The sequence below is a fragment of the Rattus norvegicus genome, chromosome 1, assembly GCF_036323735.1.
Source record: "Rattus norvegicus strain BN/NHsdMcwi chromosome 1, GRCr8, whole genome shotgun sequence".
Lineage (NCBI taxonomy): Eukaryota > Metazoa > Chordata > Mammalia > Rodentia > Muridae > Rattus > Rattus norvegicus.
The window spans coordinates 7,825,488-7,848,053 of record NC_086019.1 but is presented as its reverse complement, the minus strand read 5'-3'; the positions used below and the strand labels follow the sequence as shown (position 1 = coordinate 7,848,053).

The 22,566-nt window shown below is 41.1% G+C and overlaps 1 non-coding gene across 1 annotated transcript; it reads right to left on the bottom strand.

Moving 5' to 3' along the window:
• Positions 1-21,901: 21,901 nt before the first annotated feature.
• On the bottom strand, positions 21,902-22,031 carry LOC120100424 (small nucleolar RNA SNORA17). The gene has a single exon (XR_005500182.1). It is a non-coding gene; the product is annotated as a small nucleolar RNA SNORA17 (small nucleolar RNA).
• Between the last annotated feature and the right edge of the window lie 535 nt (positions 22,032-22,566).

The window sequence follows — 22,566 nt, the reverse complement described above, 5'->3', positions numbered from 1 at the left end:
GTTACTTGGTGTATGCAAAGCTTCATGAGACTTAAAACTACTGTTTTGGGGGACACACATTAAGAGCTACCATTCCCTTAACTTACACAATCCTTACCCATTTCTTACATATCAGTGCAGGAGCATTTCAATGATAATTAGGAGAACAAATGGAAAAACATAAACTCATCAGTTTCTTCTATTTCCTTAAAGCAGTGTCCCTAAACATGAATGACACTTGTTTGAACTCTGGGTCCTAAAGCAGAAAGCAGCTGTGAAGATCATTTAGTTAAACATAGCTTGTATTGAACTCTTGCTGTGAAAAGAGGCTCTGTCTGAAAAATACCTACCACAGAAGCATGGATGTTAGACTTTGGATACCTTGCATCCCATGTGAGAGCCAGGTGTGCTTGAGAGTACGTGTAACCATAGTGCTGAGTGGGTAGCGACAGGAGCATTCTGGTCAGAGCTTGCTGGCCAGCCAGTCTAGCCATTGACGAGTTCTAGGTGCAAGAAAAGATGCTGTCTCAAAGAACAAGGTGAAGATTGATACTGGAAGACACTCTGTGTCAATTTCTGACCCCTAAACTCACATGCCCATGTGCACAACACATGCACTAACATGCACAATGCATAAATAAGAGGTGTGTAGTCTGTTTGAATGCCTCCCATAGTCCTCAGCTCTCAAGGAATATTGATGTCCTGCTTAGTCTATAGTTGAGTGTAATTAGAAGCAAGTTTCAAATCTGAACAAAATTTACTGATTTGGCTCATGTCTCCATTTAAACAAATCCAGGAACTGAAGCAAGATGTGGTCGCTGTTCGTTTTATTGTTCAGTTTGACTTGGGGGTGGGGGGTTGGAATTTAAGGAAGTTTAAAAAAAATTAATCTGCACTTTCGCCCTAAAGACTACCCTATACTTATGGGCATGAGTTCATTCTCGCCTGAGAAAACCACACTCTAGTAAGGAGGTGAGTCATCTGTGGGTACAGTATGTATTCATGGTGGCTTTGGATTAGAACTCCAAAGAAAAGCAAGAAGTTACATATTAGTCAGAAACACGCTGTATTTCTGTGGAATATTAACAACGTTAGTGTCTTACTTTCTTTACTTTGTACCTAACTTAACTGTCATTTTATTCCTCTGCCGCCATGACAGAGCCTTCAGCTTTAGGAGTTTATCTCACACATCTAATAATGATTTCTGCTCCAGAGAGGACTACATTACAGGATCTTCTAAAACAGATGTAATTTTCTTTTCTTTCCTTTTCTTTTCTGGTAAATTGGTTATTTTTTATTAACATTTCAAATGTGATTCCCTTCCCCGGTTTCCCAACCATAAGCCCCCTATCTCATCCTCCTCCTCTTTATTCTATGCTGATGTTCCCCCTCTCCAAATAGCTACCTTCCCTCCTCCCCACCCTGACATTCCCCTACACTGGGGGTTCCAGCCTTGGAAGGACCAAGGGCTTCTCCTCCCATCGATGTCCAATAAGGCCATCCTTTGCTGCATATGCAGCTGAAGCCATGGGTCTATCCATGTGTACACTTTGGATGGTGGTTTAGTTCCTGGGAGCTCTGGTTGGTTGGTATTGTTGTTCTTATGGGGTTGCAAGCCACTTCAGCTCCTTCAAACCTTTCTCTGTCTCCTCTAATGGGGACCCCATATTCAGTTCAATGGTTTGCTGCTAGCATTCACGTCTGTATTTGGCACACTCTGACTGAACCTCTCAGGAGAGAGCTATATCAAGCTCCTGTCAGCCTGCACTTTTTGGCATCTGAAATATTGTCTGGGTTTGGTGATTGTATGTGTATGGGCTGGGTCCCAAGGTGGGGAAGGTGCTGAATAACTGTTCATTCAGGCTCTGTTCCAAACTTTATTTCCATATCTCCTCCTATGAATATTCCCCCTTCTAAGAAAGACTGAAGCATGTACATTGTGCCCATCCTTCTTCTTGAGCTTCATGGGGTCTGTGGATTGTATTTTGGGTAATCTGAGGTTTTGGGCTAATATCCACTCATCGGTGAGTGCATAACCTGTGTGTTTTGTGATTGGGTTACCTCACTAAGGATGGTATTTAATAGTTCCGTCCATTTGCCTATGAATTTCATGAAGTCATTGTTTTTTTGATAGCTGAGTAGTACTCCATTGTGTAGATGTACCACATTTTCTGTACCCATTTCTCTGTTGAAGGACATCTGGGTTCTTTCCAGCTTCTGGGTATTATAAATAAGGCTGCTATGAACATAGTGGAGCATGTGTCTTTCTTGTATGTTGGAGCATCTTTTTGGTATATGCCCAGAAATTGGGATAGCTGGGTCCTTAGATAGTACTATATCCAAATTTCTAAGGAATCTCCAGACTAATTTCCAGAGTGGTTGTACCACCTTGCAATCCTACCAACAATGGAGGAGTGTTCCTCTTTCTCCACATCCTCACTGGCATCTGTAGTCACCTGAGTTTTTTTATCTTGCCATTTTGACTGGTGTGAGGTAGAATCTAAGGGTTGTTTTGATTTGCATTTCCCCAATAACTAACAATGTTGAACATTTCTTTTTTTTATTTTTTTTATTAATTTGAGTATTTCTTATTTACATTTCAAGTGTTATTCCCTTTCCCGGTTTCCGGGCAAACATCCCCTTAATCCCTCCCCCTCCCCTTGTTCATGGGTGTTCCCCTCCCCATCCTCCCCCCATTATCGCCCTCCCCCCAACAATCACGTTCACTGGGGGTTCAGTCTTAGCAGGACCCAGGGCTTCCCCTTCCACTGGTGCTCTTACTAGGATATTCATTGCTACCTATAAGGTCAGAGCCAAGGGTCAGTCCATGTATAGTCTTTAGGTAGTGGCTTAGTCCCTGGAAGCTCTGGTTGCTTGGCATTGTTGTTCATAAGGGATCTCGAGCCCCTTCGAGCTCTTCCAGTTCTTTCTCTGATTCCTTCAACGGGGGTCCTGTTCTCAGTTCAGTGGTTTGCTGCTGGCATTCGCCTCTGTATTTGCTGTATTCTGGCTGTGTCTCTCAGGAGCGATCTACATCCGGCTCCTATCGGCCTGCACTTCTTTGCTTCATCCACCTTGTCTAATTGGATGGCTGTATATGTATGGGCCACATGTGGGACAGGCACTGAATGGGTGTTCCTTCTGTCTCTGTTTTAATCTTTGCCTCTCTATTCCCTGCCAAGGGTATTCTTGTTCCCCCTTTTAAAGAAGGAGTGAAGCATTCACATTTTGATCATCCGTCTTGAGTTTCATTTGCTCTAGGCATCTAGGGTAATTCAAGCATTTGGGCTAATAGCCACTTATCAATGAGTGCATACTATGTGTGTTTTTCTGTGATTGGGTTACCTCACTCAGGATGATATTTTCCAGTTCCAACCATTTGCCTACAAATTTCATAAAGTCACTGTTTTTGATAGCTGAGTAATATTCCATTGTGTAGATGTACCACATTTTCTGTATCCATTCCTCTGTTGAAGGGCATCTGGGTTCTTTCCAGCTTCTGGCTATGGTACTTCTCAGCCATTCGATATTCCTCAGCTGAGAATTCTTTGTTTAGCTATGTACCCCATTTTTAATAGGGTTATTTGATTCTCTGGAATCAAACTTCTTGAGTTCTTTGTCTATTTTGGATATTAGCCCTCCATCAGATATAGGACTGGTAAAGATCTTTTCCCAATTTGTCGGTTATCATTTTGTCCTAATGACAATGTTCTTTGCCTTACAGAAGCTTTGCAATTTTATGAAGTCCCATTTGTCAATTCTTGATCTTGGAGTGTAAGCCATTGATGTTTTGTTCAGGAAATTTTCCCCAGTGCCCATGTGTTCGAGGCTCTTCCCCACTTTTTCTTTTATTAGTTCAAGCCTATATGGTTTTACGTGTAGGTCCTTGATCCACTTGGACTTAAGCTTTGTACAGGGTGATAAGAATGGGTCAGTTTGCATTCTTCTTCATCCTGACCACAGTTGAACCAGCACCATTTGTTGAAAATGCTATCTTTTTTCCACTGAATGGTTTTAGCTCCTCTGTTAAAGATCAAGTGACCATAGGTGTGTGGGTTCATTTCTGGGTTCAAGTCTATTCCATTCATCTACCTGTCTGTTTCTGTACCAATACTATACAGTTTTTATCACTCTTGCTCTGTAATACTGCTTGAGTTTGGGGATAGTGATTTCCCCAGAAGTTCTTTTATTGTGGAGAATAGTTTTCACTATCCTGGGTTTTTTGTTATTCCAGATGAATTTGCAAATTGCTCTTTCTAACTCTTTGAAGAATTGAGTTGGAATTTTGGTGGGGATTGCATTGAATCTTTAGATAGCTTTGGGCAAGACGGCTATTTTTACAACATTAATCCTGCCAATCCATGAGCATGGGAGCATATGTAGCAGAGGATGGCCTTGTTGGGCACCAATAGGAGAAGAAGCCCTTGGTCCTGCCAAGGCTGGATCCCACAGTGTAGGGGAGTGTCAGAACAGGAAGGCGGGAAGAGGTAGGTGGATGGATGGGGAAACACCCTCATAAACGAATGAGTGGAATGTGAGAGATGTTTTATGGTCAGGAAACTGGGAAAAGGGATAACATTTGAAATGTAAATAAAATGTAAATAAAAATGTCTAATAGAAATTCATTTAAAAAATAAAATAAAGAAGCAATAAATAATAAATAAATAAGTAAATAAATAAATAAATCTAAAGACAGCTAGCTGCAGCCAACTGGAAGTACTGGGCATCCACAGGTCTTTACCCAAGTGTGTCCATAAAAAAGATTCTAAGGACACTAATCTATAAATCAAACTATCATAACACCTTTCTATTTCTATCAATGTCCACTATCAAATCTACTTCTGATGTCACTCATCCCTTCTGGAGTCCACCCCAAACATGTCTTTCTTATCCTATCCACTTAGACTCTCTTTCTAATACTTTACACTGTAGTTATACTTACGTTCAAAAACAGAAATCTGACTATCTTTCATAAAAACTGTGTAATATCCTTGTATTATTTCTTTCAAGATATATAAAAAATTAACATGGAAAAACCTGGAGAGATGGCTCATGCTGTACTACCTCAAGGGATGAAGAGACAAAGGCATCCTCCTAGTCTAACTAGCAAGTAAATTGAGAGACCCCACCAAAAAAAAACAACACCTAAGGATTTTTTCTGCAACCATCCTTTCTCATCTCACACATCCCTCCATGACTCCTTCTTGTCTAATTTCTAACCAAAGTATCTCTTTTCAAAAACCCAAAGTATAAAAATACTTTTTATAACCTGTGTTCTCTTAGGGTTAGCCTTCTAGTCTAGTCTTATTTATGACTCTATTGAGTATTTTGTGAGAAGGAACATAATACACAAGGTAGACAGCCATAAAGAGTCGTGCATGCACAATTGAGTTCACCATTAATATTTGTTCTGAAACTTTGACATACATCTTACCTGTGGAAAACCATAGCTTAAACTCTATCATATTCATTTCTGCTTTAAACAGGTCAAGTAAAGTACCACATAGGTGAGGCTTTTTTATACATCTTGTGGTTGTAGAAGAACAGAAGTATGTTGAGAGAAAGAAGTCATTTAGCCAAGAAGTTATATAAGGGATAGATCTGAGGCATTCTCTCTCTCTCTCTCTCTCTCTCTCTCTCTCTCTCTCTCTCTGAGTCTTTTCTCTCTCTTCCTTGTATCATAAAGTCGAAGGAGACTGATGGATGGCTGCCTTTCCCGCATACATATAAAAATGTTCCTTGGTGATATCAAAAGAGACTTCTTTTAGCCCACTGGCAATATGAACTCAGAATAATTATAGATCCCAAATGAAGCAGACTTTGGTGTATCAGACATCTGTTTATATAACAATCTATGTAATTAGAGCTGGGTAAAAAGAACTTGTGAGACACTGTGACAGGATTCTCTTGAAAGCTGTAGAACAATCCTTTATGTGATGCTGCAACTGTTCAGAGGCAGAGTCATCAAAACAGTCCTCATCAAAGCCCTTTGAGTGAAGTAAATAAATAAGGATGACAGAGTCTCAACTCCAGAACACGCAAATTGTTTTCTGTTTGATTTTCCTCCCATGACTTCTGTTTTGATGTCACAGTCCCAATGGAGGTAGGAAAATTGTAACAAGAAACACTTTAAAAGCTATAATTTTGCTCAGCAGCTCTCTGCTCCCAGACCCTGGGAGAGAGAGACCCAACCGCCTGGTCAGGTGGGCACTCCTGAGGCTGCAGAGCAGAAGAGACCACCAACACTGCTCACCCCTGCCCACATCCCTGGCCCAAGAGGAAACTGTATAAGGCCTCTGGGCTCCCGTGGGGGAGGGCCCAGGAGCGGCAGGACCCCTGCCAGAGACACCGCCGGACCCTGAAGGAAACAGACCGGATAAACAGTTCTCTGCACCCAAATCCCGTGGGAGGGAGAGCTAAACCTTCAGAGAGGCAGACAAGCCTGGGAAACCAGAAGAGACTGATCTCTGTACGTACATCTCGGACGCCAGAGGAAAACACCAAAGGCCATCTGGAACCCTGGTGCACTGAAGCTCCCGGAAGAGGCGGCACAGGTATTCCTGGTTGCTGCCGCCGCAGAGAGCCCGTGGGGAGCACCCCACGAGCAAACTTGAGCCTCGGGACCACAGGTAAGACCAACTTTTCTGCTGCAAGAAAGCTGCCTGGTGAACTCAAGACACAGGCCCACAGGAACAGCTGAAGACCTGTAGAGAGGAAAAACTACACGCCCGAAAGCAGAACACTCTGTGCCCATAACTGACTGAAAGAAAACAGGAAAACAGGTCTACAGCACTCCTGACACACAGGCTTATAGGACAGTCTAGCCACTGTCAGAAATAGCAGAACAAAGTAACACTAGAGATAATCTGATGGCGAGAGGCAAGCGCAGGAACCCAAGCAACAGAAACCAAGACTACTTGGCATCATCGGAGCCCAATTCTCCCACCAAAACTAACATGGAATATCCAAACACACCAGAAAAGCAAGATCTAGTTTCAAAATCATTTTTGATCATGATGCTGGAGGACTTCAAGAAAGATGTGAAGAACTCCCTTAGGGAAACACAGGAAAACATTAATAAACAAGTAGAAGCCTACAGAGAGGAATCGCAAAAATCCCTGAAAGAATTCCAGGAAAACAATCAAACAGTTGAAGGAATTAAAAATGGAAATAGAAGCAATCAAGAAAGAACACATGGAAACAACCCTGGATATAGAAAACCAAAAGAAGAGACAAGGAGCTGTAGATACAAGTTTCACCAACAGAATACAAGAGATGGAAGAGAGAATATCAGGAGCAGAAGATTCCATAGAAATCATTGACTCAACTGTCAAAGATAATGTAAAGCGGAAAAAGCTACTGGTCCAAAACATACAGGAAATCCAGGACTCAATGAGAAGATCAAACCTAAGGATACTAGGTATAGAAGAGAGTGAAGACTCCCAGCTCAAAGGACCAGTAAATATCTTCAACAAAATCATAGAAGAAAATTTCCCTAATCTAAAAAAAGAGATACCCATAGGCATACAAGAAGCCTACAGAACTCCAAATAGATTGGACCAGAAAAGAAACACCTCCCGTCACATAATAGTCAAAACACCAAACGCACAAAATAAAGAAAGAATATTAAAAGCAGTAAGGGAAAAAGGTCAAGTAACATATAAAGGGAGACCTATCAGAATCACACCAGACTTCTCGCCAGAAACTATGAAGGCCAGAAGATCCTGGACTGATGTCATACAGACCCTAAGAGAACACAAATGCCAGCCAAGGTTACTGTATCCTGCAAAACTCTCAATTAACATTGATGGAGAAACCAAGATATTCCATGACAAAACCAAATTTACACAATATCTTTCTACAAATCCAGCACTACAAAGGATAATAAATGGTAAAGCCCAACATAAGGAGGCAAGCTATACCCTAGAAGAAGCAAGAAACTAATCGTCTTGGCAACAAAAGAAAGAGAATGAAAGCACACAAACATAACCTCACATCCAAATATGAATATAACGGGAAGCAATAATCACTATTCCTTAATATCTCTCAACATCAATGGCCTCAACTCCCCAATAAAAAGACATAGATTAACAAACTGGATACGCAACGAGGACCCTGCATTCTGCTGCCTACAGGAAACACACCTCAGAGACAAAGACAGACATTACCTCAGAGTGAAAGGCTGGAAAACAATTTTCCAAGCAAATGGTCAGAAGAAGCAAGCTGGAGTTGCCATTCTAATATCAAATAAAATCAATTTTCAATTAAAAGTCATCAAAAAAGATAAGGAAGGACACTTCATATTCATCAAAGGAAAAATCCACCAAGATGAACTCTCAATCCTAAATATCTATGCCCCAAATACAAGGGCACCTACATACATAAAAGAAACCTTACTAAAGCTCAAAACACACATTGCACCTCACACAATAATAGTGGGAGATTTCAACACCCCACTCTCATCAATGGACAGATCATGGAAACAGAAATTGAACAGAGATGTAGACAGACTAAGAGAAGTCATGAGCCAAATGGACTTAACGGATATTTATAGAACATTCTATCCTAAAGCAAAAGGATATACCTTCTTCTCAGCTCCTCATGGTACTTTCTCCAAAATTGACCATATAATTGGTCAAAAAACGGGCCTCAACAGGTACAGAAACATAGAAATAATCCCATGCGTGCTATCGGACTACCACGGCCTAAAACTGGTCTTCAATAACAATCAAGGAAGAATGCCCACATATACTTGGAAATTGAACAATGCTCTACTCAATGATAACCTGGTCAAGGAAGAAATAAAGAAAGAAATTAAAAACTTTTTGTAATTTAATGAAAATGAAGGTACAACATACCCAAACTTATGGGACACAATGAAAGCTGTGCTAAGAGGAAAACTCATAGCGCTGAGTGCCTGCAGAAAGAAACAGGAAAGAGCATATGTCAGCAGCTTGACAGCACACCTAAAAGCTCTAGAACAAAAAGAAGCACATACACCCAGGAGGAGTAGAAGGCAGGAAATAATCAAACTCAGAGCTGAATCAACCAAGTAGAAACAAAAAGGACCATAGAAAGAATCAACAGAACCAAAAGTTGGTTCTTTGAGAAAATCAACAAGATAGATAAACCCTTAGCCAGACTAACGAGAGGACACAGAGAGTGCGTCCAAATTAACAAAATCAGAAATGAAAAGGGAGACATAACAACAGATTCAGAGGAAATTCAAAAAATCATCAGATCTTACTATAAAAACCTATATTCAACAAAACTTGAAAATCTTCAGGAAATGGATAATTTCCTAGACAGATACCAGGTACCGAAGTTAAATCAGGAACAGATAAACCAGTTAAACAACCCCATAACTCCTAAGGAAATAGAAGCAGTCATTAAAGGTCTCCCAACCAAAAAAAGCCCAGGTCCAGACGGGTTTAGTGCAGAATTCTATCAAACCTTCATAGAAGACCTCATACCAATATTATCCAAACTATTCCACAAAATTGAAACAGATGGATCACTACCAAATACCTTCTACGAAGCCACAATTACTCTTATACCTAAACCACACAAAGACACAACAAAGAAAGAGAACTTCAGACCAATTTCCCTTATGAATATCGACGCAAAAATCCTCAACAAAATTCTGGCAAACCGAATTCAAGAGCACATCAAAACAATCATCCACCATGATCAAGTAGGTTTCATCCCAGGCATGCAGGGATGGTTTAATATACGGAAAACCATCAACGTGATCCATTATATAAACAAACTGAAAGAACAGAACCACATGATCATTTCATTAGATGCTGAGAAAGCATTTGACAAAATTCAACACCCCTTCATGATAAAAGTCCTGGAGAGAATAGGAATTCAAGGCCCATACCTAAACATAGTAAAAGCCATATACAGCAAACCAGTTGCTAGCATTAAACTAAATGGAGAGAAACTCGAAGCAATCCCACTAAAATCAGGGACTAGACAAGGCTGCCCACTCTCTCCCTACTTATTCAATATAGTTCTTGAAGTTCTAGCCAGAGCAATCAGACAACAAAAGGAGGTCAAGGGGATACAGATCGGAAAAGAAGAAGTCAAAAAATCACTGTTTGCAGATGACATGATAGTGTATTTAAGTGATCCCAAAAGTTCCACCAGAGAACTACTAAAGCTGATAAACAACTTCAGCAAAGTGGCTGGGTATAAAATTAATTCAAATAAATCAGTTGCCTTCCTCTATACAAAAGAGAAACAAGCCGAGAAAGAAATTAGGGAAACGACACCCTTCATAATAGACCCAAATAATATAAAGTACCTCGGTGTGACTTTAACCAAGCAAGTAAAAGATCTGTACAATAAGAACTTCAAGACACTGAGGAAAGAAATTGAAGAAGACCTCAGAAGATGGAAAGATCTCCCATGCTCATGGATTGGCAGGATTAATATAGTAAAAATGGCCATTTTACCAAAAGCAATCTACAGATTCAATGCAATCCCCATCAAAATACCAATCCAATTCTTCAAAGAGTTAGACAGAACAATTTGCAAATTCATCTGGAATAACAAAAAACCCAGGATAGCTAAAGCTATCCTCAACAATAAAAGGACTTCAGGGGGAATCACTATCCCTGAACTCAAGCAGTATTACAGAGCAATAGTGATAAAAACTGCATGGTATTGGTACAGAGACAGACAGATAGACCAATGGAATAGAATTGAAGACCCAGAAATGAACCCACACACCTATGGTCACTTGATTTTTGACAAAGGAGCCAAAACCATCCAATGGAAAAAAGATAGCATTTTCAGCAAATGGTGCTGGTTCAACTGGAGGTCAACATGTAGAAGAATGCAGATCGATCCATGCTTATCACCCTGTACAAAGCTTAAGTCCAAGTGGATCAAGGACCTCCACATCAAACCAGACACACTCAAACTAATAGAAGAAAAACTAGGGAAGCATCTGGAACACATGGGCACTGGAAAAAATTTCCTAAACAAAACACCAATGGCTTACGCTCTAAGATCAAGAATCGACAAATGGGATCTCATAAAACTACAAAGCTTCTGTAAGGCAAAGGACACGGTGGTTAGGACAAAACGGCAACCAACAGATTGGGAAAAGATCTTTACCAATCCTACAACAGATAGAGGCCTTATATCCAAAATATACAAAGAACTCAAGAAGTTAGACCGCAGGGAAACAAATAACCCTATTAAAAAATGGGGTTCAGAGCTAAACAAAGAATTCACAGCTGAGGAATGCCGAATGGCTGAGAAACACCTAAAGAAATGTTCAACATCTTTAGTCATAAGGGAAATGCAAATCAAAACAACCCTGAGATTTCACCTCACACCAGTGAGAATGGCTAAGATCAAAAACTCAGGGGACAACAGATGCTGGCGAGGATGTGGAGGAAGAGGAACACTCCTCCATTGTTGGTGGGATTGCAAACTGGTACAACCATTCTGGAAATCAGTCTGGAGAATCCTCAGAAAATTGGACATTGAACTGCCTGAGGATCCAGCTATACCTCTCTTGGGCATATACCCAAAAGATGCCCCAACATATAAAAAAGACACGTGCTCCACTATGTTCATTGCAGCCTTATTTATAATAGCCAGAAGCTGGAAAGAACCCAGATGCCCTTCAACAGAGGAATGGATACAGAAAATGTGGTACATCTACACAATGGAATATTACTCAGCTATCAAAAACAACGACTTTATGAAATTCGTAGGCAAATGGTTGGAACTGGAAAACATCATCCTGAGTGAGCTAACCCAATCACAGAAAGACATACATGGTATGCACTCATTGATAAGTGGCTATTAGCCCAAATGCTTGAATTACCCTAGATGCCTAGAGCAAATGAAACTCAAGACGGATGATCAAAATGTGAATGGTTCACTCCTTTAAAAGGGGAACAAGAATACCCTTGGCAGGGAAGAGAGAGGCAAAGATTAAAACAGAGACTGAAGGAACACCCATTCAGAGCCTGCCCCACATGTGGCCCATACATATATAGCCACCCAATTAGACAAGATGGATGAAGCAAAGAAGTGCAGACCGACAGGAGCCGGATGTAGATCGCTCCTAAGAGACACAGCCAGAATACAGCAAATACAGAGGCGAATGCCAGCAGCAAACCACTGAACTGAGAATAGGACCCCCATTGAAGGAATCAGAGAAAAAACTGGAAGAGCTTGAAAGGGCTCGAGACTCCATATGTACAACAATGCCAAGCAACCAGAGCTTCCAGGGACTAAGCCCCTACCCAAAGACTATACATGGACTGACCCTGGACTCTGACCTCATAGGTAGCAATGCATATCCTAGTAAGAGCACCAGTGGAAGGGGAAGCCCTGGGTCCTGTTAAGACTGAACCCCCAGTGAACTAGACTGGTGGGGGGAGGGCGGCAATGGGGGGAGGGTTGGGAGGGGAACACCCATAACGAAGGGGAGGGGGGAGGGGGATGTTTGCCCGGATACCGGGAAAGGGAATAACACTTGAAATGTATATAAGAAATACTCAAGTTAATAAAAAAAATTAAAAAAAAGCTATAATTTCAGCCAAATGGTCTGGGCAGTGTGGGTAGCTGGTTATTGATCTGAATAACTAATGCACACATTAAGCAGTTACCCACCAGCATAAAGTATTATGCCCTCTTAGTCTCCCTCTTGGGCTATCACAAAAGGGTGCAGAAATGATACCAGGCTTATCAGGAAGCAAAAGTATAAACAAGAAGAATGTATTACGTTATGGGTAGTTCTTCTGAGTCCTACCCTAAATGTATTCATGTGAACCTCTCTTTCCTGTGATTTACAGATGTGAGACCTATTTCTGAACCCTTCCCCCTGGATCCTAACTCTCCTTCTTACAAAGATGATCAGTGATGATAAATATCTCTCTGGCTAGGAAGAAAATGACCTTCAACTATAGCTGAGTCAGGTAGAGACCTCAAAATCCATCCTCAAAAGTTGCTTGCTTGCAATTCGTGTTGATGAGCTTCTGTCTCCTATCAAATACCCTGAAGTCTAATTAGACTGAGAAATACAGAAAATGCCTATACATCGTTCTTTGCAAAAAATGCCAACAAACATGAGACAGGAGAGAAGAGCAAAGCATGCCACCTTCACTAAACACATTCGCAGTACATAATTATCATTTGATTCTACCGACTTCTCTGCAAGCCAAGGTTAATGGAGCAACATCTATGATCAAATAGATCAAGTTTAGTTTGTGGGAAATGTCAGGTATATATAAATTTTGCTTACTAGGGAGAGTGTTATTGAGGATGCTAAATAAATTGGAGCAGATACATCAAGCATTTTTGGTGTGGCAATAGTGAATGGCCCATGTGGCTTTTGTAATGACAATAGCTATCACTTTTCCAATATTCCACATAATAATTGTGGAATATTGTGTCAGCCACAAACATTTGCATGCATATATTGAATGGTTTAGTTATGTAAAACTCAGACTCCTGATATTACAGAGTCATCACAAAAACCACCAAAGTCCTCACAGTCAAATCAACTGGAGCAAACAGAAAAAGGAAAAACTTGCTTTTTTTAACCTCCAAATTATAGATCTGATGATATTCCTGGGGATACCAGGTCACACAATGCACGACCTGAGTGAACACGGGATGAACAAGGTGAGATACCCAAAAACGGGTACAGAATTTTTGAACTGTTGTCCTTTTTTTGTTGTTCCAATTAATTATTCTGTTTACCAAGTCTTTCCTGTAGGTAGTATTTGGTGGCCATCTTGGGGAATTCGATGACTTTGTCCTCCCTTCCGACTGGTGTGCAGTTATATAATGTTTCTGTAATTGGTAGACTTATCTGTCCCAAGCACAACACTGTTTTATGATTTAGGAGAATGGATTCCCATGTGGCTGCCGCTAGCCAGAGATCATCCCATTAGTGCATATTATGTGATAAGAAGAAGGAAGGAAGGGAAATGGCAGCTATCTTTGTCTTGCCAAGTGGGAACACAATTCTATAGTAGGCCCTTCTTTCTTGTGTGTTTTGGCACCAGTCATTATCAATCTACCTATCACCCTTCTGAGTTATCTAGGAAATTCGGATTAAGACCTGCTACATGGAGGAGCCTAGTTGGTGTTTTATTACTATTGTTTGATGGATGTGGGGCTTGGATAAATGAGTTTAAAAACTTGTCCAAAGTGTTGGGACTGGAGCAGAATGAAGAGTTAGAAATTGAACTAAGGTGGCTGGCATCTTTAAACACCAGGAAACAGGTGATTTGATTCTTGAATCAAACATCAAAGAACTCATTCCTATGCATGAAAGCAAAGCCAGCCATGAATGCGGGTAAATAAAAAACCTTTAATGGTAGAAAGCGCATGACTGATCCTTTGGGACTCTGTAGCTGTGGATGAGGTGACTCATGATGGTTGAACTTCCTAAGTGTCGAATAAATTAAGGAGATGATGAGAAAAAAGTGGGCAGTCCGCTGATATCAGGCACATCTGTGCCACCCATAGTTGCCAGATGAACACAGCCAAGTCTCTCACCTCTCAGGGTGGCCATCTGCCACATAGCACATGGTCTTCCAGCTTCAAGAGTTGCATCCCTTTGCAAAGTCATCCTGAGATGAGCTTGGGAGAAGTGTCCTCTAAATGACAGCATGTCCCCTAATATCAGACTGTCCTGCAGCTGAGATGACAGCTGGGGAGGCTTATGGGAAGGGAGTAGCCACAGGCTCCCTTGTGCTCCCTCCACCTCCAGATCAGCTGTGTCCTTCTCCCCATCTGGAAGGAGGAGCATGATAACCTATCAAAACCCTGACCTGGTGCCAGCTTTGCTCTAACTTTCTTTAGCATTCTAATTTACGAAAGCCACTCAGAACTAAGCAGTGTCGTCTACCTGTCATGTGTGTCATTCCCAGAAAACAGGAAATACTTGATAAAAGCCAGGGAGCAGTCTACATCAACCATGACTATTGATAAATTGTTTCATACAAATTGATGTGGAAAGCAATTATAAATTAGCATCTTGGATCTTCAGGATTTGGGTAAATGATGGTGGCATTGGCTAGAACAAACACTAATGCAGATTCATGGTAGGTAAATATGCACCATGAGGCTTTTGTGTATATAATTAGTCTGCAGAGCACAGATTATAAGTGAAAAGGCAATTAATTTCAGCTTTGACACTATGTATCTCATTTAAATGTTTCATAGTAACGTTTTCATATCCAAGAAAGCACGAAATTTAGAAAAAAAGGCCCCACTCCACTTGCCCTTTTAACCAAAATTATTAAATTAATGTAGTATCAAAATTACACAGAATAAGTACAGAAAAAATCTTCCTTTTGGAAGATTTTTTTCTAGTTCATTTACTATTGTTTCTGTGAATTTTTTATTTTGAAATCACTTGAGATTCATGTAAGCATTGAAAGAATATTACAAAAAATAATTTTCCCAAGTATTAACACTCCAAGTTTGTTCTCTCTTTCCCTTTCTTTTCATGTATGTAGGACTCATACACATACATGTGAATATATTTCTATCTACTTATGCAAATCACAGTTTTTAACCTATCTAAGGATAAGTTGCAGTCATGAAGTCATAATTGTCCCTTATTCCTTATTTATTATAACTATAATTATCAAAATTGAGGCTTTAACAGAAATTTTATTTAATGCTATTATGAAACCAAAGTTCTTATTTCTTTTATATAAGTTGTTCCATTTTCCTGTAAATGGAAAATAATCAAATCTTATATTTACTTTTAAAGTATTTTTTCTTGATTTGATTATTCTTCGAGAATTTCATTCAATGAATTTTTATTAAACTCTTCATTTCCTCAAAAGCTTACAGATCCATTCCAGTCTTCCCTACCCACCCAATTTGTGTCCTTTTTACAAATCCACCCAGTTCAGTTTGTGATAGCCATATACTGTTGGATGAGTAAACGTCACTACCAGGAGCTGTACTCTTAAATAGAACTGACTCTCCTCCCAGGAGCAAACTGCTAACACCTCTTTAGTGAGCTGTGGACTTTAAGCCTACCTCCATACTCCATGCTGGCATTTTGTCTGCCCTGAGCCTACACAGTTTTTCTGTGTGCCATCACAATTGCTATGAATTCATATGTTTAGCTGCTGTATACAAAAAGCAGTTACCTACTCAAGGGTAGTGCCTATGGCTCTTAAATTTTTTTCTTTCACTTTGTATGCAAAGACTTCTGAGCCTTGGAAGGAAGGGGTATGATATAGATGTCTGGCTTAGGGCTGAATCTTCCATCGTCTCTCATTCTTTGCAGTTTCACCAGTGGATTACCTGTTAATTACCTGTTTATTACCATCTACCACAAACAAGAAGGGTTCACAAATGGACTAGTTTTGGGGTACAATGACAAGTCATCAGAGCTCAGTTTAGAACTTTGTCCATTAAGCAGAATAATAGTAGTGAGTTATCTCCTAGGGCCTATGACCCATTTAGCCATTCTTTCTTGGACCTCATAATAGTTTCAGGTATGGGTTACAACTTGTGATGCAAACATTAGATCTAATCAAAAAGACTTGGTTACCTCTATGAGACTATTTCACCAGAAGGCATGTCTTGCCAGACTAGTCATTGACATAGCTCCCAAGATTCACAACTTGGTGAGATTGGTGATTCCCTTTTTCCATGGTACTGTGCATAGCACCTTCAAGCATTATAAAAGATATGAAGCTTTCCAGTAAATACCAGCTTGAATTCTCCATGTCTTATGACACATATCAAGTGTCTTCAGCAGTAGTATCTTACCATGAAGTTTTGGAAGATAAAGTACATTGGCAATAGACTGCAATGTTTGGGTCTCTGTGGGACATCACCTGGCCTTTCCTTTGGTCTCTGCTCCACTCTTTGTCCCTGTATATTATTTAGAAGCAATTCTGGGTTAAAATTTTGAGAAGGGTGGGTGGCCCCATCCCTCGAACAGGGGCTGTGCCTAACCTCTGGATATGGTCTCTACAGGATGTCTCTCCCCTTTATTGGGTGTTTCAGCTAATGTCCTCACCATTGGGTCCTGGGAGCCTCTTGCTTTCCTGGTATCTGGGACTTTTGTTTGGCTTCCCAAAGTTCCCCATCCCCCATTGCTACACACCTCTGTTCAATTTCTGACCCTCTGTGCATCTCCCCTATCTCCTCCCATACCTGATCCTGCCCCCCCTTTTCCTCCCTCTCTCCTCTCTTTTTCCCAAGTCCCTCCCACACTCTACCTCCTGTGATCACTTTGTTTCCCCTTCTAAGTAGAACTGAAGTATCCACACTTTGGTCTTAGCCTCTTCATGAGCTTCATATGATGTGTAAGTTGTATCATGGGTATTCCTAGATTTTTTTTCTACCATCACTTATCAATGAGTTGATTACCATGTGTGTTCTTTTGTGACTGTGTTACCTCACTCAGGATGATATTTCCTAGTTCTATCCACTTGCCTGTGAATTTCATGAAGTCATTGTTTTTAAAGGCTGAGATCTAAGTCCTTTTCATTCTCTGGTTCATTCTGTCCTCACCTAGTCTTGTCTCTCTTTACAACCTGTCTTTCTATAACTGCCTCAGTAAAACTGCCTCTTTCCTTTCTCCTACACTGCTACCTCTTATGTTGCCTCTCTTTACTCTTTCTTCTTGTGAGACTTGGGCATACCCTATTCTGTCAAATCTTTCTCTGATTCACCTCTTTGCCTACCATTCAATTGGACCTCACTTTGAAATATAAGTGCTTCCTTCTACAAACTAACTTTACCTTCATTGTTTGGGATTAAACACGTGTACTAAGTGTGTCCCTATATTATCACTAGAGGGATTAAAGATGTGAGTTAAAGACTGAACCACACCATGACTAGAAACAGGGTTTATTTTTTCAGTAAATAACACAGTCTCAGAGTTCACAGTGTGATAAAAATATCCGGCAACACGATTAGGTCTTAATTGTATAATTCTACTTCTCTAAAATTAATAAATGGATTGATATAAAACAACATCCAACCATGTCATTGTACGACCATGTACATAGATCAAAGATTAATCAATATAATTTTAATTAATATAATTTGTAATATATTATGAGTATCGTTTATTAATGTTTTATTAGAATATGTGAATTAATGAAAACAATGATTGAAATGTAATCATGACCTTGATATTTGAACATTCTAAATTATTGTCAATCTCTGAAGACAAATATGCACAAGTATAGTAAATTAAAATTGACTAGAAAGAAGTTACTTGATCAGAAAACCATTGGGTAGCATCTTACAAAAGCTGGCTTTGATCTCCCCTATGATATGACCCCTCCCAGAGTGTATGATTATCTACAGCAAGTGATCTATTACCAAAGAATGATAGAAAATGAGACAGATGACAGAGGGTGACATTTGGTACAGAAGACACACTTTGATTTGTGTGATAATAGAATGTGGAATAAGATTATTTTAAATCAATTCTTTATAGTGTAAAGTTGTGATTTTTATCAATACCATTATTAATTTTACCACATAAATTATTAGGTTACCTTCAGATGAAATTTAATCTGAATGATTCAACAACTTTATTCTGTAATGTAAAAAATTATTTCCAGCACACCACCTAGCAATATAAAAGTACAAGAAAAATCAATGGAACCACTGCATACCATTAGAGTGGGGATAAAGTGTGCATGACGCTCTTTGTTCAGTCCTTAGCATTGCCCGACACCAGTTATGGTGGCATACTCCTGTATGCCCAGTACTCAAGCCATATTTGGCTGCTTATCAAGTTTGAGGCCAACATGGGCTACATAAGACCTTGTCTCAAAAAAGACAGATGAGAATAAGAGACATAGAAGGACGTTTCTTGGACATCCTCTCTCCTCCACCCCTAGCATTTTAATAAAGAAACAGTCTAGATAGGAAGCCATTGAGTACAATCCTTTAAAATTGGGAAAGTGATGGTTAAGTCTTGCTCTTCACAGCTGATGGCTTCTGGCTTCTGGATGGGGTGGGGTAGTGAAGGTCTCAGTTTTCTTGAAGGCGCTGCCCACTGGGAGTTTGACCATGCTTTTGTTAGTGTCCAATAATCTCTGAAAAGATCCCAGACTCGAATAGGATGCAAAAGCAAAGACTGTTTATTCAACAGAATTTCTTGCAAGCAAGGGTACCATTCAGTTAAAACGAGACAGTAAGTGGGCAAGCAGGCCCAGTTTTTATGCAGGAATAGGGGAATTTCAGGTAGGGGTATGAGTGCTTCAGTGATTGGTCAAAGATCTGGAGGGTCTTGGGAACTTTCCAGGGTGGTTACTGACTCAGACTACCTGTCTTCTACCTTAGCCCAAATGACAAGGTGCTGTCCTCTGACTGTGATTGGCTGACTAATGGGGCCTTTCCTGGATCCTTGTTCTCATTTCTGTGAAACAGAAACTTAGGCCTACTTTCCTGAACTGCCAATTTGCAACCTATAGTCAGACTAGCTCAGTCTCCTCACTCCAGTGAGAATATGGTCAACATAAATTGGACTTGGTATATTTTTCTTCTTTTGTTTCTGGGGAGGTCACAAGGGTGAAAGTGAATATGTTTGGGATGCATCATGTGAAATTTTCAAATAATCAATAAAAAAAAACTATGTTAAAAAGAAAATATAAAGAACACTATAACATACCCATGAAATGAAGTAATATATAGTTACAAATAAATCTGGTCATTAAAGTGTAGTAGCACTATAGTAAAATATATTCTGAAGAACATAGTAATAGTAAAGAGTTGGGAATTTCAAATAAATGGCCTCACACAGGTGAAAGCAGAAACACAGGAAACATCAGTGGCTCTGCTGTAAGTTTGCTGAGTCACACAAATTTTGTGCTGGCAGCAAGCAGCCTTGAGATCTCTGACCATGTTCCCCTCCCACTCTGCAAACTCTGATGAGGATTGATTAGACTGAGGAAGCCAAATTGGCCATCCAGTTTTGATCTTGTTTAAAGCTGTGCCGCTCTCCAGTCTGTGAAATAGGAACAGAAACAGCAAGTCAGAAACTAACAGGCAGGGTTCAAGACCCTGGCAGTGATGCCTCAGAGGATACTGGGATTTTCCTGAGGGATCAATAACTGTCTGGTGGGTGAACTTCCTGAGTTTAATATAGTCAAAGACTCTTCTTGTTTGTTTTCTATACATTTTTTAACTTTTTATTGGATCTATGTGATTTTCACATAGCGCACCCTAATTCCACTCATCTCTCCCTTCCCTTGTAACTGCCCTCTACTCTTGCAACACCCCCACAAAAAAAAAACCTCATGATAACAGATGTAGTGTGTCACAGTGTGGCCCCCAGTATACCCTTGCATCCACATGTCTTTGCATGCAAATGTTCATTTCCATGATGTGTTGGTCTGGTACAAGGCTTGTACTATTCTATCAATACTGAAACCTCACTGAGACTGTTCTAGGACATCCTGTTGTGCCCTGTATTTTTGGATCTATAGGGCCAGGCAGCCCCTTCATGCAATCCAGCTGTTCATTGATGGGGTAGATGTTAGGGTGAGTCAATTCAAAGCCCTGGATATGGGCCTGAGAGGTATCTGAGCTGCTCAGCCTACTGGCTTTTCCACTCTCATGCCCTTGGGCCAGCTTTCCAACAATCTCCCCGACTCCTGCAACCTGGGCCAGCTCTACCCTGCTGCCTAGGTGAGGTGTAGGGCCCATTCCCCCAGTTATTATAGCTGTTGAGGGACATGGCCAGTTAGCCCACTAATTTCAGGGCCAGCTCTCCAGCCTCCTTGGAAAGGGTGAGAGGAGGGAGGCATATCCTTCTTGGCCCTGTCAACAAATGTCAGACAGGTGGTGGGGCCAGCTCTTTCATGCCCATGCCCTTAGAAGCCTGCTCACCCATGCTCCCAGCACCAGGGTCAGCTCTAATGTGTTGCCCAGGTGAGGAGCAGAGGTGCAGGGCCTGCTTTCCCAAGTTTTGCAGCTGGTGAGGGTTAGGAACAGCTCTCCTGCTCTCATGACCCCAGCGCCAGCTCTTGCACATGCCTTGGGTGGTGAAGGGCCAGAAGGGAGGAGAATATGCCTCCATTGACCACATAGGAGACAAGTGGTAGAAACACTCATATCCAGGGGAGGTTCACCTGCAACTCCCACAAGCAATGTGCCCACTATGCAGAATATTGCAACTGCCTAGAGGCAGGGTCAGTTCTCCTGCTGTCACGCCCCCAAGGCCAGCTCTCCCAGGATATCCAGGTAAGGGGAGGAACCAGTTCTGCATAGCCTTCAGAAATCACCATGTCCCCAGGTGGCAGCCCAGATTAAGGATGCCTGCCTGCCTGGACTTTGTTGGTAACAGACCCCTGCTGCTACAGGGCCCTGAATCCAGATGTGGCCTCCTGGCAGCATCACAGGCCAGGACCCCACCATGGTCCCAAGTGACATCACCAGCTACTCACATCAGGCTGCTTCTCACTACCCTTGGGTCTCCTGTCTACCACTCTTCATTGTGCCCACATCCTTCTGTTTCTCTTCCATTTCTCCAACTCTTACTTGCTCCTTTAAGGGGTCCCTGGAGTTCTCAGAGTTTTGGAGGTCGTCTCAGTAGTAGTCTCAGGAGTGCTATGCCCCACTCATTCATTATGGCACTGGGCAGGGGTCATCTTGAACATGGTCTGCCCTGAACTCCCACACCCAGGTATGTACATCATTAGACTAATGGTCATCCCTGGGTAACTTCCTGTCTGAGCCCTATTCCTGGTAGTTGTCTTGGGCTGGCGCCTTGTCTAGTCCCAGTAGCCTTTGTGAGGATTATCTGTCATGGGCTCACTCCTATCCAGGGCCCACTGTCCCAAATAGGGTTCTTCTAGTCTCCAGCACACTTCCTATCCTGAGAGCTGGTCTATGCCTGCCTGGTGCCAGAATAGTGGTTATCTCAGGCTCTCATTTTTTAGGGAATATTAGGCTACTAATTGTTCAGATGTGTATAGGTCAGAACACTAAGTGAAGACATAGCCTCTGTCCTCTCTGCCACCTACTGATGCACATGTGACACAGCAGCCACATCTGCAATGCCTGGGGGTGGGGGGATGCAGTAAGACAAAGAGTCTTGATAAACGACATGGCTAATATCTCTGAAGATTTGGAGAAATGAGCCCTTCAATGAGCAGCTTGTATAACCCATAAAATTATTTGAACTGAACCAACAGAAGGCAGAAAATATTTGAGTTGCTATGTACTTGATATTCCTCATTTCCTCAGTTAATTAGCTAAGACTTCCCGCTAATTCTACTCTCTTCCCAATTTTTCTGCTCCTTTGCAGTCTTCCTCCTTATCTTTTCACCATTACATTAATTTCTTATCGGTACGACATAAGGAACAAAGTGAATGGTAGCCCTCCCTCCTGGCCACCCTCCACACTGTGATTCAATAATACAATATGCTCGCAGTAGGCACCAACTACATCTAGAGTGAAACCCATCATTTTTCTGAGGAAATAAGAAGCTGGAGAAACTATAGTCACCCTCTGGGGTTCAATTAGGAAGTGACAAGTTTGACCCAGATTAGTCACAGTTGTAAGACACCAACTTAAATGGGAGCATAGCTACAAAGGAAAGCCTC